This window comes from Balaenoptera borealis, assembly GCF_965194805.1.
Source record: "Balaenoptera borealis genome assembly, chromosome: 1".
NCBI lineage: Eukaryota > Metazoa > Chordata > Mammalia > Artiodactyla > Balaenopteridae > Balaenoptera > Balaenoptera borealis.
The window spans coordinates 154,503,656-154,517,378 of NC_138860.1; the positions used below are offsets into that span (position 1 = coordinate 154,503,656).

General features: G+C 38.2%; 1 pseudogene across 1 annotated transcript in view; it reads right to left on the bottom strand.

The window, feature by feature from the left end:
* Nucleotides 1-13,723, bottom strand: part of LOC309620463 — a 60,761-nt pseudogene that overhangs the window by 8,966 nt on the left and 38,072 nt on the right. The window contains exons 3-4 of the transcript XR_014249771.1: nt 6,336-6,465; nt 4,304-4,720 (exon numbers count right to left, since the gene is read on the bottom strand). The product of XR_014249771.1 is annotated as an uncharacterized misc_RNA (transcript). The remainder of the gene's footprint in view (nt 1-4,303; nt 4,721-6,335; nt 6,466-13,723) is intronic.

The window sequence follows — 13,723 nt, forward strand, 5'->3', positions numbered from 1 at the left end:
AATGCTAACACCCGTAAAAGGGGAAATCAACATTAACACAATCATAGTAGGGGAGTTTAACACCCCACTTTCACCAATGGACAGATCATCCAAAATGAAAATAAATAAGGAAGCACAAGCTTTAAATGATACATTAAACAAGAATGGACTTAATTGATATTTATAGGACATTCCAAACAAAAACAACAGAATACACTTTCTTCTCAAGTGCTCATGGAACATTCTCCAGGATAGATCATATCTTGGATCAAAAATCAAGCCTTGGTAGATTTAAGAAAATTGAAATCATATCAAGTATCTTTTCCAACCACAACGCTATGAGACTAGATATCAATTACAGGAAAAAGTCTGTAAAAAATACAAACACATGGAGGCTAAACACTACACTACTAAATGACCGAAAGATCACTGAAGAAATCAAAGAGGAAACCAAAAAATACCTAGAAACAAATGACAATGAAAACACGACCACCCAACACCTATGGGATTCAGCAAAAACAGTTATAAGTGGGAAGTTTATAGCAATACAATCTTACCTCAAGAAACAAGAAACATCTCAAATAAACAACTTAACCTTATGCCTAAAGCAATTAGAGAAAGAAGAACAAAAAAACCCAGAAGTTAACAGAATGAAAGAAATCATAAACATCAGAGCAGAAACAAATGAAAAAGAAATGAAGGAAACAATAGCAAAGACCAATAAAACTAAAAGCTGGTTCTCTGAGAAGATAAACAAAATTAATAAACCATTAGCCAGACTCATGAAGAAAAAAAGGGAGAAGACTCAAAGCTATAGAATTAGAAATGAAAATGGAGAAGTAACAAATGACACTGCAGAAATACATAGGATCAAGAGAGATTACTACAAGCAACTCTATGCCAATAAAATGGACAACCTGGAGAAATGGACAAATTCTTAGAAAAGCACAACCTTCCGAGACTGAACCAGGAAGAAATAGAAAATACAAACAGACCAATCACAAGCATTGAAATTGAAACTGTGATTAAAAATCTTCCAACAAACAAAAGCCCAGGACCAGATGGCTTCACTAGAAAAGAGCTAACACCTATCCGTCTCAAACTCTTCCAAAATATAACAGAGGGAGGAACACTCCAAAACTCATTTTATGAGTCGACCATCACCCTGATACCAGAACCAGACAAAGAAGTCACAAAGAAAGAAAACTACAGGCCAATATCACTGATGAACATAGATGCAAAAATCCTCAACAAAATACTAGCAAACAGAATCCAACAGCACATTAAAAGGATCACACACCATGATCAAGTGGGGTTTATCCCAGGAATGCAAGCATTCTTCAGTATATGCAAATCAATCATTGTGATACACCATATTCACAAATTGAAGGAGAAAAACCATATGGTCATCTCAATAGCTGCAGAGAAAGCTTTTGACAAAATTCAACACCAATTTATGATAAAAATCCTCCAGAAAGTAGGCATAGAGGGAACTTACCTCAACATAATAAAGGCCATATATGACAAACCCATAGCCAACATCATTCTCAATGGTGAAAAACTGAAACCATTTCCACTAAGATCAGAAACAAGACAAGATTGTCCACTCTCACAACTATTATTCAACATAGCTTTGGAAGTTTTAGCCACAGCAATCAGAGAAGAAAAAGAAATAAAAGGAATCTAAATCAGAAAAGAAGTAAAGCTGTCACTGTTTGCAGATGACATGATACTATACATAGAGACTCCTAAAGAAGCTACCAGAAAACTACTAGAGCTAATCAATGAATTTGGTAAAGTAGCAGGATACAAAATTAATGCACAGAAATCTCTTGCATTCTTATACACTAATGATGAAAAATCTGAAAGAGAAATTAAGGAAACACTCCCATTTACCATTACAACAAAAAGAATAAAATACCTAGGAATAAACCTACCTATGGAGACAAAAGACCTTGATGCAGAAAACTATAAGACACTGATGAAAGAAATTAAAGATGATACAAATAGATGGAGAGATATACCATGTTCTTGGATTGGGAGAATCAACATTGTGAAAATGACTATACTTCCCAAAGCAACCTACAGATTCAGTGCAATCCCTATCAAACTACCAATGCCATTTTTCACAGAACTAGAACAAAAAATTTCACAATTTGTATGGAAACACAAAAGACCCCGAATAGCCAAAGCAATCTTGAGAAAGAAAAACGGAGATGGCGGAATCAGGCTCCCTGACTTCAGACTATACTACAAGGCTACAGTAATCAAGACAGCATGATACTGGCACAAAAACAGAAATGTAGATCAATGGAACAGGATAGAAAGCCTAGAGATAAATCCACGCACATATGGTCACCTTATCTTTGATAAAGGAGGCAAGAATATACAATGAAGAAAAGACAGCCTCTTCAATAAGTGGTGCTGGGAAAACTGGACAGCTACATGTAAAAGAATGAAATTAGAACACTCCCTAACACCATACACAAAAATAAACTCAAAATGGATTAAAGACCTAAATTTTATGCCAGACACTGTAAAACTCTTAGAGGAAAACATAGGCAGAACACTCTATGACATAAATCACAGCAAGATCCTTTTTGACCCACCTCCTAGAGAAATGGAAATAAAAACAAAAATAAACAAATGGAACCTAATGAAACTTAAAAGCTTTTGCATAGCAAAGGAAACCATAAACAAGACAAAAAGACAACCTCAGAATGGGAGAAAATATTTGTAAATGAAGCAACTGACAAAGGATTAATTTCCAAAATTTACAAGCAGCACATGCAGCTCAATATCAAAAAAACAGAAAACCCAATCCAAAAAAAACTGACATTTCTCCAAAGAAGATATACAGATTGCCAACAAACACATGAAAGAGTGCTCAACATCACTAATCATTAGAGTAATGCAAATCAAAACTACAATGAGATATCATCTCACACCAGTCAGAATGGCCATCATCAAAAAATCTACAAACAATAAATGCTGGAGAGGGTGTGGAGAAAAGGGAACCCTCTTGCACTGTTGGTGGGAATGTAAATTGATACAGCACTATGGAGAACAGTATGGAGTTTCCTTAAAAAACTAAGAATAGAACTACCATACGACCCAGCAATCCCACTACTGCGCATATACCCTGAGGAACCATAATTCAAAAAGAGTCATGTACCACAATATTCATTCCAGCTCTATTTCCAATAGCCAGGTCATGAAAGCAACCTAAGTGTCCATTGACAGATGAATGGATAAAGAAGATGTGGCACATATATACAATGGAATATTACTCAGCCATAAAAAGAAACAAAATTGAGTTATTTGTAGTGAGGTGGATGGACCTAGAGTCTGTCATAAAGAGTGAAGTAAGTCAGAAAGAGAAAAACAAATACCGTATGCTAACACATATATATAGAATCTAAAAAAAAAAAAAAAAAAGGTTCTGAAGAACCTAGAAGCAGGACGGGAATAAAGATGCAGACCTACTAGAGAATGGCCTTGAGGACATGGGAAGGGGGAAGGGTAAGCTGGGACAAAGTGAGAGAGTGACATGGACATATATACACTACCAAATATAAAATCGATAGCTAGTGGGAAGCAGCCACATAGCACAGGGAGATCAGCTCGGTACTTTGTGACCACCTAGAGGGGTGGGATAGGGAGGGTGGGAGGGAGGGAGATGCAAGAGGGAAGAGATATGGGAACATATGTATATGTATAGCTGATTCACTTTGTTATAAAGCAGAAACTAACACACCATTGTAAAGCAATTATAGTCCAATAAAGATGTTAAAAAAAATAATAAAATAAAATAAAATGGTGATGACCTGCAAAAAAAAAAGTAGAATATGTGTAAAATAATTCTGAATCATCCAAACAATGGAAAACTTTGCAACCATAGAAGGAATAGGAAAAAAATCATACAGTGATATGAAGTTTCCTTCTGTTTATACAATTATGTTAAAAAAAAAACCAAGCTGCAAAGCATATACCATATTAGCATTTAAAAAGAAGATATGGATATATAAATATTTATATATTGATGTATATAATACTTTTATATCTGTATGTATGTACATGTGTATCTTTTAAAATATTTATTTATTTATTTATTTGGCTGCACCAAGTCTTAGTTGTGGCATGCGAGCTCTCTTAGTTGCGGCACGTGAACTCTTAGTTGCAGCATGTAGGATCTAGTTTCCTGACCAGGGATCGAACCCGGGCCCCGTGCATTGGGAGCATGGAGTCTTAGCCACTGGACCACAAGGGTAGTCCCTACAAGTGTATGTATATGTATGTTATGCACATATATAAATATGCAAACTATATCAGGAAGTGGTCCAGGGTAACATTACCAAGGAAATGTGGAGATGACTCTTTCCTGTCCTTACCTGCTACCCTCAGAAACATGATGGCCTCCTCATAGGCGTCATGGTCTTTAAAGAAAGAGTGGTACTGCCCCCCACCAAGAACACTGATTGTGGATCCTGAGGGTCACTTTGCCCTCTCCCAGGGTGTCCTTCAGGAGCACTGTGCGATTCATATAGCTGTGAGTGCTTTTTCCAGAGAGTTCTTCCCCATCCTTGTACAGGTAAGCCAGATGGGAATAGTGCTCATGAAAGCACACTGTGGCAGGGACAGCTGGCAGCTGAGCTCAGCACTTCCGCCCACCAGGACCACCTGGTGGCTCCTGGAGCCGCTCACAGTGAACTGCTCTGCGGAAGAAGTCGGAGACCGGATTTATTCTGAAGGCCACAGGAGAATGCTTCACCTAGGTCCCTCTGCTCTGGACACATTGGCCTTCTTCCCGATTCTTGATGCCAAGTCCTTTCTGACTTCAGAACTTTGTTCTCAGAGATATCTTCGCTCTGACAGCAGCGCTCTTCTCTCAGACCCTCCCATCTCTGCCTCCTTCTTACCTCTCAGGTCCCAGCTTAAATGTCAACTCCTTAGAGAAAAATTTTATCACCATCCACTTAACATTTCCCCTAATCATATCTTCAGTAGCACGTATCATTACCTGATATTTTTAATTCCTATCTTTATTTTCTCTCATAACCAATTAATATGTAAGCCACACAACAACAGAGTCTCTATCTTTTTAAAAAATTCTCTTTATTATCCCCAGTGCATAAAGCATTGCCTGAATGTGGTAGGCACTCCGTAAATATTTCATAAAGGAATGTGGATAGTCCCCAATATTGAGAGGTGGGATGTGGACCACTATTGCTGAACAACAGCCTTTACTTATCAAATACACCAGCTGCTTTTTTCAGTATCAGTTTTTGGCGAGTTAAAAATGGCCACAAATATATTGATGCTCCATCCATGAAGAGAAAGTGCCTATGTCCCTTCCTCTTAAAACTGTGTGTTCTGATATTGCTTTGCTCAATAGAATATGGCAGAAGACAACCTGCAATAGTTTCTGGGTCTGTCTTAAGAAATGAGCTGGTCTCATTTGTTTTTTTTTTTGTTTGTTTGTTTGTTTTTTGTACCATTCTTTCTGGAAGCCGTCAGCAGCGATATACAAAGTCTGACAACCCTGAGACCATCATGACAGAAAGGCCATGGGTTAACATGTCAGTTGACAATCCCAGGGGATCCCAACCTTCCAGCCTACTCCACCAAAGTGCTAGACATGTGAATGAAGCCACCTTGAGCCCTTTGGAACACTCCACCCACTAGCTGAATATACCAAGAGACCTCAGTCTATGTCACGTGGAACAGAAGAGTCACGCAGCTGAGCACTGGCCAGAATTCCTGCCCAACCAGATGTGAGATATAATAAAATGGTTGCTTTAAATCACTAATTTGGGGGATAATTTGCTATGAAGTTATAGGTAACTATCACAAGCTCCTCCCATAATCTTAGTTTTTCCTCCTTTTGATTATGCCAAATTCATTCCTGTCTCTGTCAAGAGTGTTTATCCTTTTCACTGTAAGGTATCCAAATTATCAGACTTAAGGCCTATTGCTCTAAGAAAAATCTGTGGACAGCTCCAGCTCACACCAACTTCTCCTTTATCTGAGGGCCTACCAAACTTATAATTCATATCATCACATAAATGATCGTGGTTTGTTCTTAAATATAAGGGATCTAATCATTATGACTTGCCAGTGAGAATTTGAGTCTCCTGAGAGTAGATGTTAGCCAGGTATCTGTCCCTTCTCCTTGGCACAACATTGCAGCACGGAGCTGGGGCTCAGAAAGACACAGAAACTGAAATAACATTTTATAATCATAGGTTGTTTTAACACTAATTTCTATCCTCAGAACTAGAACAGAAAGGGTAGAATCTGAGGAACAGCAGTGAAGAAGCCTCCTCAGTTTCTTCACTGTCATTTACCTTCCCTATTTTTCTTTATAGATGTGACACACTATGAAAAAGAAGTAGATATCCCTACCTGAGGTGATTACTATCACCTGTAAGAGGAGAATGACCACTGAGTATCCAGATACGTAAGAAAATGCCAGCTCCATCACACCTGGAAAATGAAATAGCAATTGTGGGATCAGGCAGCAAGAATCATGGTAACTCAGAAAAAGAAACAGAGAATTTTGAAATCCTGTCTTTTGAGAAAATTCCCTTTGATGTGCAACTAAATGATTTAGTCAAACCACAGATGTCAGACCCACTGAGATTATGTCTTTTCCTCTTTCCTTCCTGTGCCTTTACTGTGGCTCATTGTCTTCATGAGATTACTACTGTGAAGGGCATCTGTGGTAGACAAGAGCATAAAAGGTGTACAGAACCCAGATATGCATATCCCACACTCACTTAGCCTCATCTGCATCTTGGCTTAAGCCACTTGCTCAGTTCAGAGACCTGGCTACTGCCGCTGAGGTTATCTCATTTCTTAATGGGAACACTTGTGTGCCCTCTCCTCTGGGCGACAAGCCAGCTTTAGCAAAACATTCATAATCCCACTGTTATTGGCAGGGTCTGACCTGCCTGGATCCATGGACCTTCTGGCTCCACCCATTACTTCCACATTCAAAGGAAATGCCACATCAGGGAGGTGGGATCTAGATTCCCCAGCAGCTGAACAGAGGGCTTGCATTAAAAAAAATCAGGTAGAACGGTGTGTAAAAAATATCAGACAGAATGGTGTGTTAACTGCCTGCCAGATAAAGTTGAATCAGTCAGATACAAGAAATTAGAAGAAGTAAGAAGATAAATGCCTGTCCTTTCTTGCTTTATTTCCTAATTTCCCCCCTCACTCTTGCTGCCTAAATTGCCACCCTCCTCCAATAAACATTTAGTAATAATTTGGACACGGGCTCTTTTTCCTAGGGATCCTAAACAGAGAAAAAACAAAACAACACAAAACACTGCTTAAGTATGGAGATACATATTAGCATGCTGGAATTAGGAACATGTATTTGGTTTTATATACTCAACAGTTAAGCAACATCTGGTTCATGAAGAATCTCAAATATGTCAGTAAATAAAATGCTAGATTTTACCTGCTGGAAAACGGAGTGCATAAATGCAAAATATAAGCTGTGTAAATCTGTTCTGAGATGTGTGTTTTACAATACAAGAATATAAAAGAATGTATTAAAGGAGAGAAAAGTTACAGGTAAGGTGTCTCTTGCAGTGATTTAATATATCCATTTAAAAATAAGTGGACTCGGAAAGAGTGTGATAGATGAAAGCAGCGTCAAAGAGTAGGGGTAGATATTTGCAAAACGTCAACTGATTAAGGGCTCATATCAAAATTTTAATTATAAAAATTATTTTTAAGGTAGATATGCTGAAAGAAAAATAGTTAAAAGACTTGAACAATCTCAGCATAGAAAATACCCAAATAGCAGTAAAGATAAGAAAAGGTAGAAACCCGCATTAAGAATCAGGAAAATGCATATTAAAACCACAAGGCAATATCACACTCACTAGAATGGGTACCATAAAAAAGGCCGACAATACCAAGTTTTGATGAGGATGTGATGTAATGTGGTGTAATGCAGTGTACAGGGCATTTCTCATGTTCATGGCTGGTGAGAGTACAGTGGTAGGATGATATTTGAAAGCACTTTAGCATCTTCTACTAGAGTTGAAAATAAACATAGCCTATGATCCAGCAATTCTACTTTAGGAACATAATCAATAGAAATGTATGCACAAATGCACAAGAGATATATACAATAAATTTCCTGATAACATTATTGGTAATAACTAAACTGGAACAATACAAGAAGCCTAAACATACAAGCCAAGAGGGAGAAAAGGAGGAGGAGCTGCAGCCTCACAGACTTACTGAGTTGCTCCTGCAGAAAGGGGGGAAAGAGACGGAAAAGCAGGGGACGGGGACGGCACGGCCGTTTATCTGTCTGTCTCCTTATTCGCTCTCCCCCCTTGTTCTGCTCACTCCTGGTGTCAGCCTATCCTCCTTCCCAAACCCTCCCATTCCCCCGGTTGTGAAGTGAAGGGGCGTCCCCTTCACTTTCCTTCTCGTCCTCTGTGTTTCTCCTCTCTTTCTTCCCTTCCCCCTCTAGCATTGCCACCTTCTCTCCTACACGCACGCAGGCATATAAACGTAGGTTTTTGATGCTCGTCTGCCTGTTGACCCCGCTATTTTCATGTTTCCAACAGGTTTTTCTTCTCCCCAATCCCTCAGCTGCTGCTGCTGCTGTTCAGGAGGTCAGATCTGCCACTGATGGTAACACCAGCACCGCTCCGCCCTGGTGTAATACCAGCACCACCACTCACCTCTGCCGAGAAGAGAAAGTTAAACAGCAGCAGCAGCAGTAGCGGCAGTAACAGTAGTAACGAGAGAGAAGACTTGATTCCACCTCTCCCTCCTCTTCCACGCCTTTACAACCCAGGGATTCAGCATCCCCTTCAACCTCGTCCTTCTCCTGCCTGGGGGTTTCAGTGGCTGCTCCCAGCCACGTACCGATACAGAAGAAGCTGCGTTTTGAAGACACCCTGGAGTTTGTAGGGTTTGATGCGAAGATGGCTGAGGAATCCTCCTCATCTTCACCAACTGCTGCAACATCTCAGCAGCAGCAACTTAAAAATAAGAGTATATGAATCTCTTCTGTGGCTTCGGTGCATCACGCAAATGGCCTAGCCAAATCTTCTACCACCGTCTCTAGCTTTGCTAACAGCAAGCCTGGCTCTGCAAAGAAGTTAGTGATCAAGAACTTTAAAGATAAGCCTAAATTACCAGAAAGCTACACAGATGAAACACGGCAGAAACTGAAAAAAGCAGTGGAAGCTAATCCAGAATAGTACTTCAATTAAGAACAATTAAGAAGAACTCTATCAGGCTGTGGAAAATCTCTGTTCTTACAAGATTTCTGCAAACTTGTACAAACAGCTGAGACAGATTTGTGAAGATCACATCAAAGCACAAATTCATCAGTTCAGAGAGGATTCATTGAATAGTGTTCTTTTTCTAAGGAAGATCGATGGATGTTGGCAAAACCATTGCAGACAAATGATCATGATCAGGAACATTTTTTTGTTTCTGGACAGGACTTACGTTCTTCAAAATTCAATGCTACCCTCCATTTGGGAAAAGAATAGTGAAGCAATTGATGGAAGTTTACCCCGAAGCCTTTTAAGCATGCTCTCTGATTTGCAAATTTATCAGGATTCTTTTGAACAACCATTTGTGGAAGAAACTAACCGACTTTATGCAGCTGAAGGCCAAAAATTAATGCAGGAAAGAGAGGTTCCTGAATATCTTCATCATGTTAACAAACGTCTAGAAGAAGAAGCAGACAGACTTATTACTTACTTAGATCAGACCACCCAAAAGTCATTAATTGCTACTGTGGAAAAACAACTTCTAGGTGAACACTTAACAGCGATTCTTCAGAAAGATTTAAATAAACTCCTTGATGAAGACCGAATTCAAGATTTATCTCACCTGTATCAGCTCTTCAGCAGAGCCTTAGAATCTCCACTTCACACCACACACAAATGTGTCCCGAATGGATCAAATTAACAAAGATTAATCCTTTGTGAAAGCCAAAGCTATGCAAATGTTAGACCATTTTATATCAGCAAACTTCATGAAATTGAAATATGAACAAATTCCTTTTATTCCTATGAATAAAATGTCAATGGCAAATGTTAAATTCAACTCCATTAAATTTAATAGTGTTTATATCTAAAGACGTTATAAAGAAAGTAAAATGATAAGCCCTGATAAAGAAGAAGACATTTACAACAACTAGAGCTCAAAAGGCTCAATATCTAAAATATATTAATTACTCCTTGCCATACAAATTGCTAGTTGTCTCTTAACAGAGACAATTCTGTCTTTCTTCCTTACTTAGAAAGAACATCCAGTGTTTATGGAATAACTTGGACAACTCAAAGATTACACTTTTCAGATTCCTTGCAGCCAGGTGAGACTATAGGACTGATTTCTGGTAAATGCTATATAAACAGAACTGTAAAGAATTTTCTTCAATCCCTAAATTCAGGAGGCACACCTTCCCTTCCTCCTTAGAGCCAGACTGAAGGCCATCCTATGGCTATACCTCAGACAGAACTCGGAACTTGAAGTGGAAGAGGCTGAAAATGGAGCAGCAAGTAAAAAGAAGAAGCTTGGTTCCTTAACTTTATGAAGCTGTCCCACCAGCCTTGGAAACCAACTTCGGTCTTCTTATACCTCGTTTAATTTACATGTCTTTTTTTCTTAAATGGGTTGCAGTTACGTGGTTGTTCAGTTTATTGTTATTCTTTATAATACAAATATATTATAAATAATATTTATACTAATTCAATATTTATCTTTAAAGTTTTCTTAAACAAGATGAAAGACCAAAGGCAAGCATCTCAAGAATGGTAAACCAGCTTCCCAAAATTGTTTAAAGACCTAGATTCCTTCCAGATACAGTATTTTGAATGTATCTCACCCACCCTTAAACATACACAAATGGGCTAAAAATCACTGAAATTATATCTTATATATGTGGGAGATTTATATTCATGATTTATAAAGTAATGAAACTTATATTAATATGTATACACAAACATATATACACATATGTATATATAAAATGAATCAACTCATTAAATTTTTGTTTAAATTCTCAGAGTTATTTTAGTTACTTAGGGCATAATCTTGGCTTCTACTCTATCTAGAAATGGAACAATTAGTTTACTCTATTTTAGGGATATCTTGAACATAGGCAATATTTTTTACTATTATCATCAATCCAAAGGAATGAGTAGCATATACTTGTTGCTACTTGGCACACGTATAACTATTTGTTTATTACCTCCTTTCTAATGAAAGTTGAAGGAAGTCTACTCTTTAAAGTAAGAGAGACCTACCATACATATTACATATTACTTTTCTTAACTTCTAAAGCTAACTGCTCTGTAAGGAAAGAAGTGAAAAAGGAGCAAAAACCACCCATCCTCCCCCCAAAAAAGACAAACAAACAAACAAAACAAATCAAAACAAAACCCAGACAGAATAAAAAGAACCTAAGGTCAAGGGCATTGGATAGCATTCTATGCAGCTCAAAGCAAAGGAGTAATGAAAGAGATGGAACAAATAAATGCATCTCAAATTTTCCCATTTACTTGTTCCCAGAGAACAGAGCACGGGTCTAAGAAGGACTCCAGGCCCTTCAGAAAGAACCTCATCCACATGCCTTGTAGATCTATGCATGGATCAGCTGGGTTCCTGCTGCCACAGAAACCACTAGCAGATGTGCTATCATCACACAGCAACCAGCAGGGCCTTCTGTAAGAACCCCAGTGGATGCCTGCATGCAACTGCTTATTTTTCAAGCCTAATATAATTTCCCCTCACAAGAGAAATGTGAAGGTGACAACTTCACCCAGTGTGTAGGACTGCTTGTTCAAACTCATTTTTACCATCAGGAATCAACAATTCCCAAGCAAGAATAGGTTTCAACTTGACTTGCCTCTCCTTGAAAGTAAAGCATGAAACAGTGTTTGTTATGTAGCATATAATCTGGATCAATTTAAACTATCTATGAAGGAGAAACTACACTGTAATGTCTTAAGAATATTATATCAAGGAATATTGTGATTATAGTCTCTGAAAATGGAAATAGGAAGGATCTTCCTTATCTTGATAAAGGCTATCAATAAAAATCTCCATAAACATTTTAATGAGAAAAAAATCTTTGTAATCTTTCCCTTTAAATCTAAATAAGTAAAGGTTTTTATCTAACACAATAAGAAAATAAAGCCGTCAGTGTAGCACAAGTATGAGAAAGGAAGGAGAAAAGTGAACAAAGGTGGATGACATAATTTACATGGAAAGTAATAAGAAAATGGACAAATACAAATAAATTTGAAAAAATAGTACAACTTTTCTCCAGATTAAGTTAACTTTAAAAATGTGTGAGATCTCTTTGGAATTTTAAGAAGATTTTTCTAAACCTAAGCAACTGGATAACAATATCATGTTCATGGAGGAGGAAAATATTAACATTTTAAAGATAAAATTTGCCTTCATATTACTATATAGACCATAAAATTCTAATACAATGCTAGCAGAATATTAGGAGCAATAGGGTAGTTTAATCTCAAAATTGTGTGGAAGAATTAACATTTATTAATAACTAAGATAATTATAAAACAATAAAGAGAAGGGTTTTAAATTCACTGTACCAGATATTAACATATATAATAAAGCCATAGTAAAAGAAAAAAAACACAGAGTAGTATTGGTGTAAAAAAGACAAATCCAAGTGGAATAGATTAGAGAGTCGAGAAAAATGTGGTATTTGATATAAGTGGTGTATGTAGGTCTTCTCCATTTGTCCCCTCAGATCCATTCTCTCCTTCTTTTCTTTATTCAGTAGCTTGCAGGGCTGACCTCTACCAAGTCTGTCACCTGGGGCCCCTTCTCTTCTGGCCTATGAGAGTCATCAGTGGAAGACTGAAGGATGGGAAGAAAAAGAGGCCAAAGCATCTCTTTCCTTGCTCCCTTCCTGTTTTGTTGCCACACTTCGTCAACGGGCTCATCCCCCTACAGCTATAGCTCTTGTGCATGGCCCATCACCCAGGGCTCTGGATCGCCAAGGCTCTGGCGACACTCTTTTTCAACCTTTGTCATTAATGCTGAGGAGTGATAAGTTCCCACTGTAGACAGACCTTGCGGATCTTGCTGGCTCACTTAATTCCAATCACTCTTCCTTCTTTTTTTTAACATCTTTATTGGAATATAATATCTCTACATTGTTGTGTTTCTGCTGTATAACAAAGTGAATCAGCTATATGTTTACATATATCCCCATATCCCCTCCCTCTTGCGCCTTCCTCCTACACTCCTTATCCCACCCCTCTAGGTCACCACAAAGCACCTAGTTGATCTCCCTGTGCTATGCGGCAGCTTCCCACTAGCTATCGGTTTTACATTTGGTAGTGTATATATGTCAATGTTACTCTCTCACTTCGTCCCAGCTTACACTTCCCGCTCCCCGTGTTCTCAAGTCCATCCTCTACATCTGCATCTTTATTCCTGTCCTGCCCCTAGGTTCATCAGAAACATTTTTTTTAGGTTCCATACATATGTGTTAGCATACAGTATTGTTTTTCTCTTTCTGACTTACTTCACTCTGTATGACACACTCTACGTCCATCCACCTCACTACAAATAACTCAATTTCATTTCTTTTTATGGCTGAGTAATATTCCATTGTATGTATGTGCCACATCTTCTTTGTGCATTCGTCTGTCGATGGACACTTAGGTTGCTTCCATGTCCTGCCTATTGCAAATAGTGCTGCAATGAA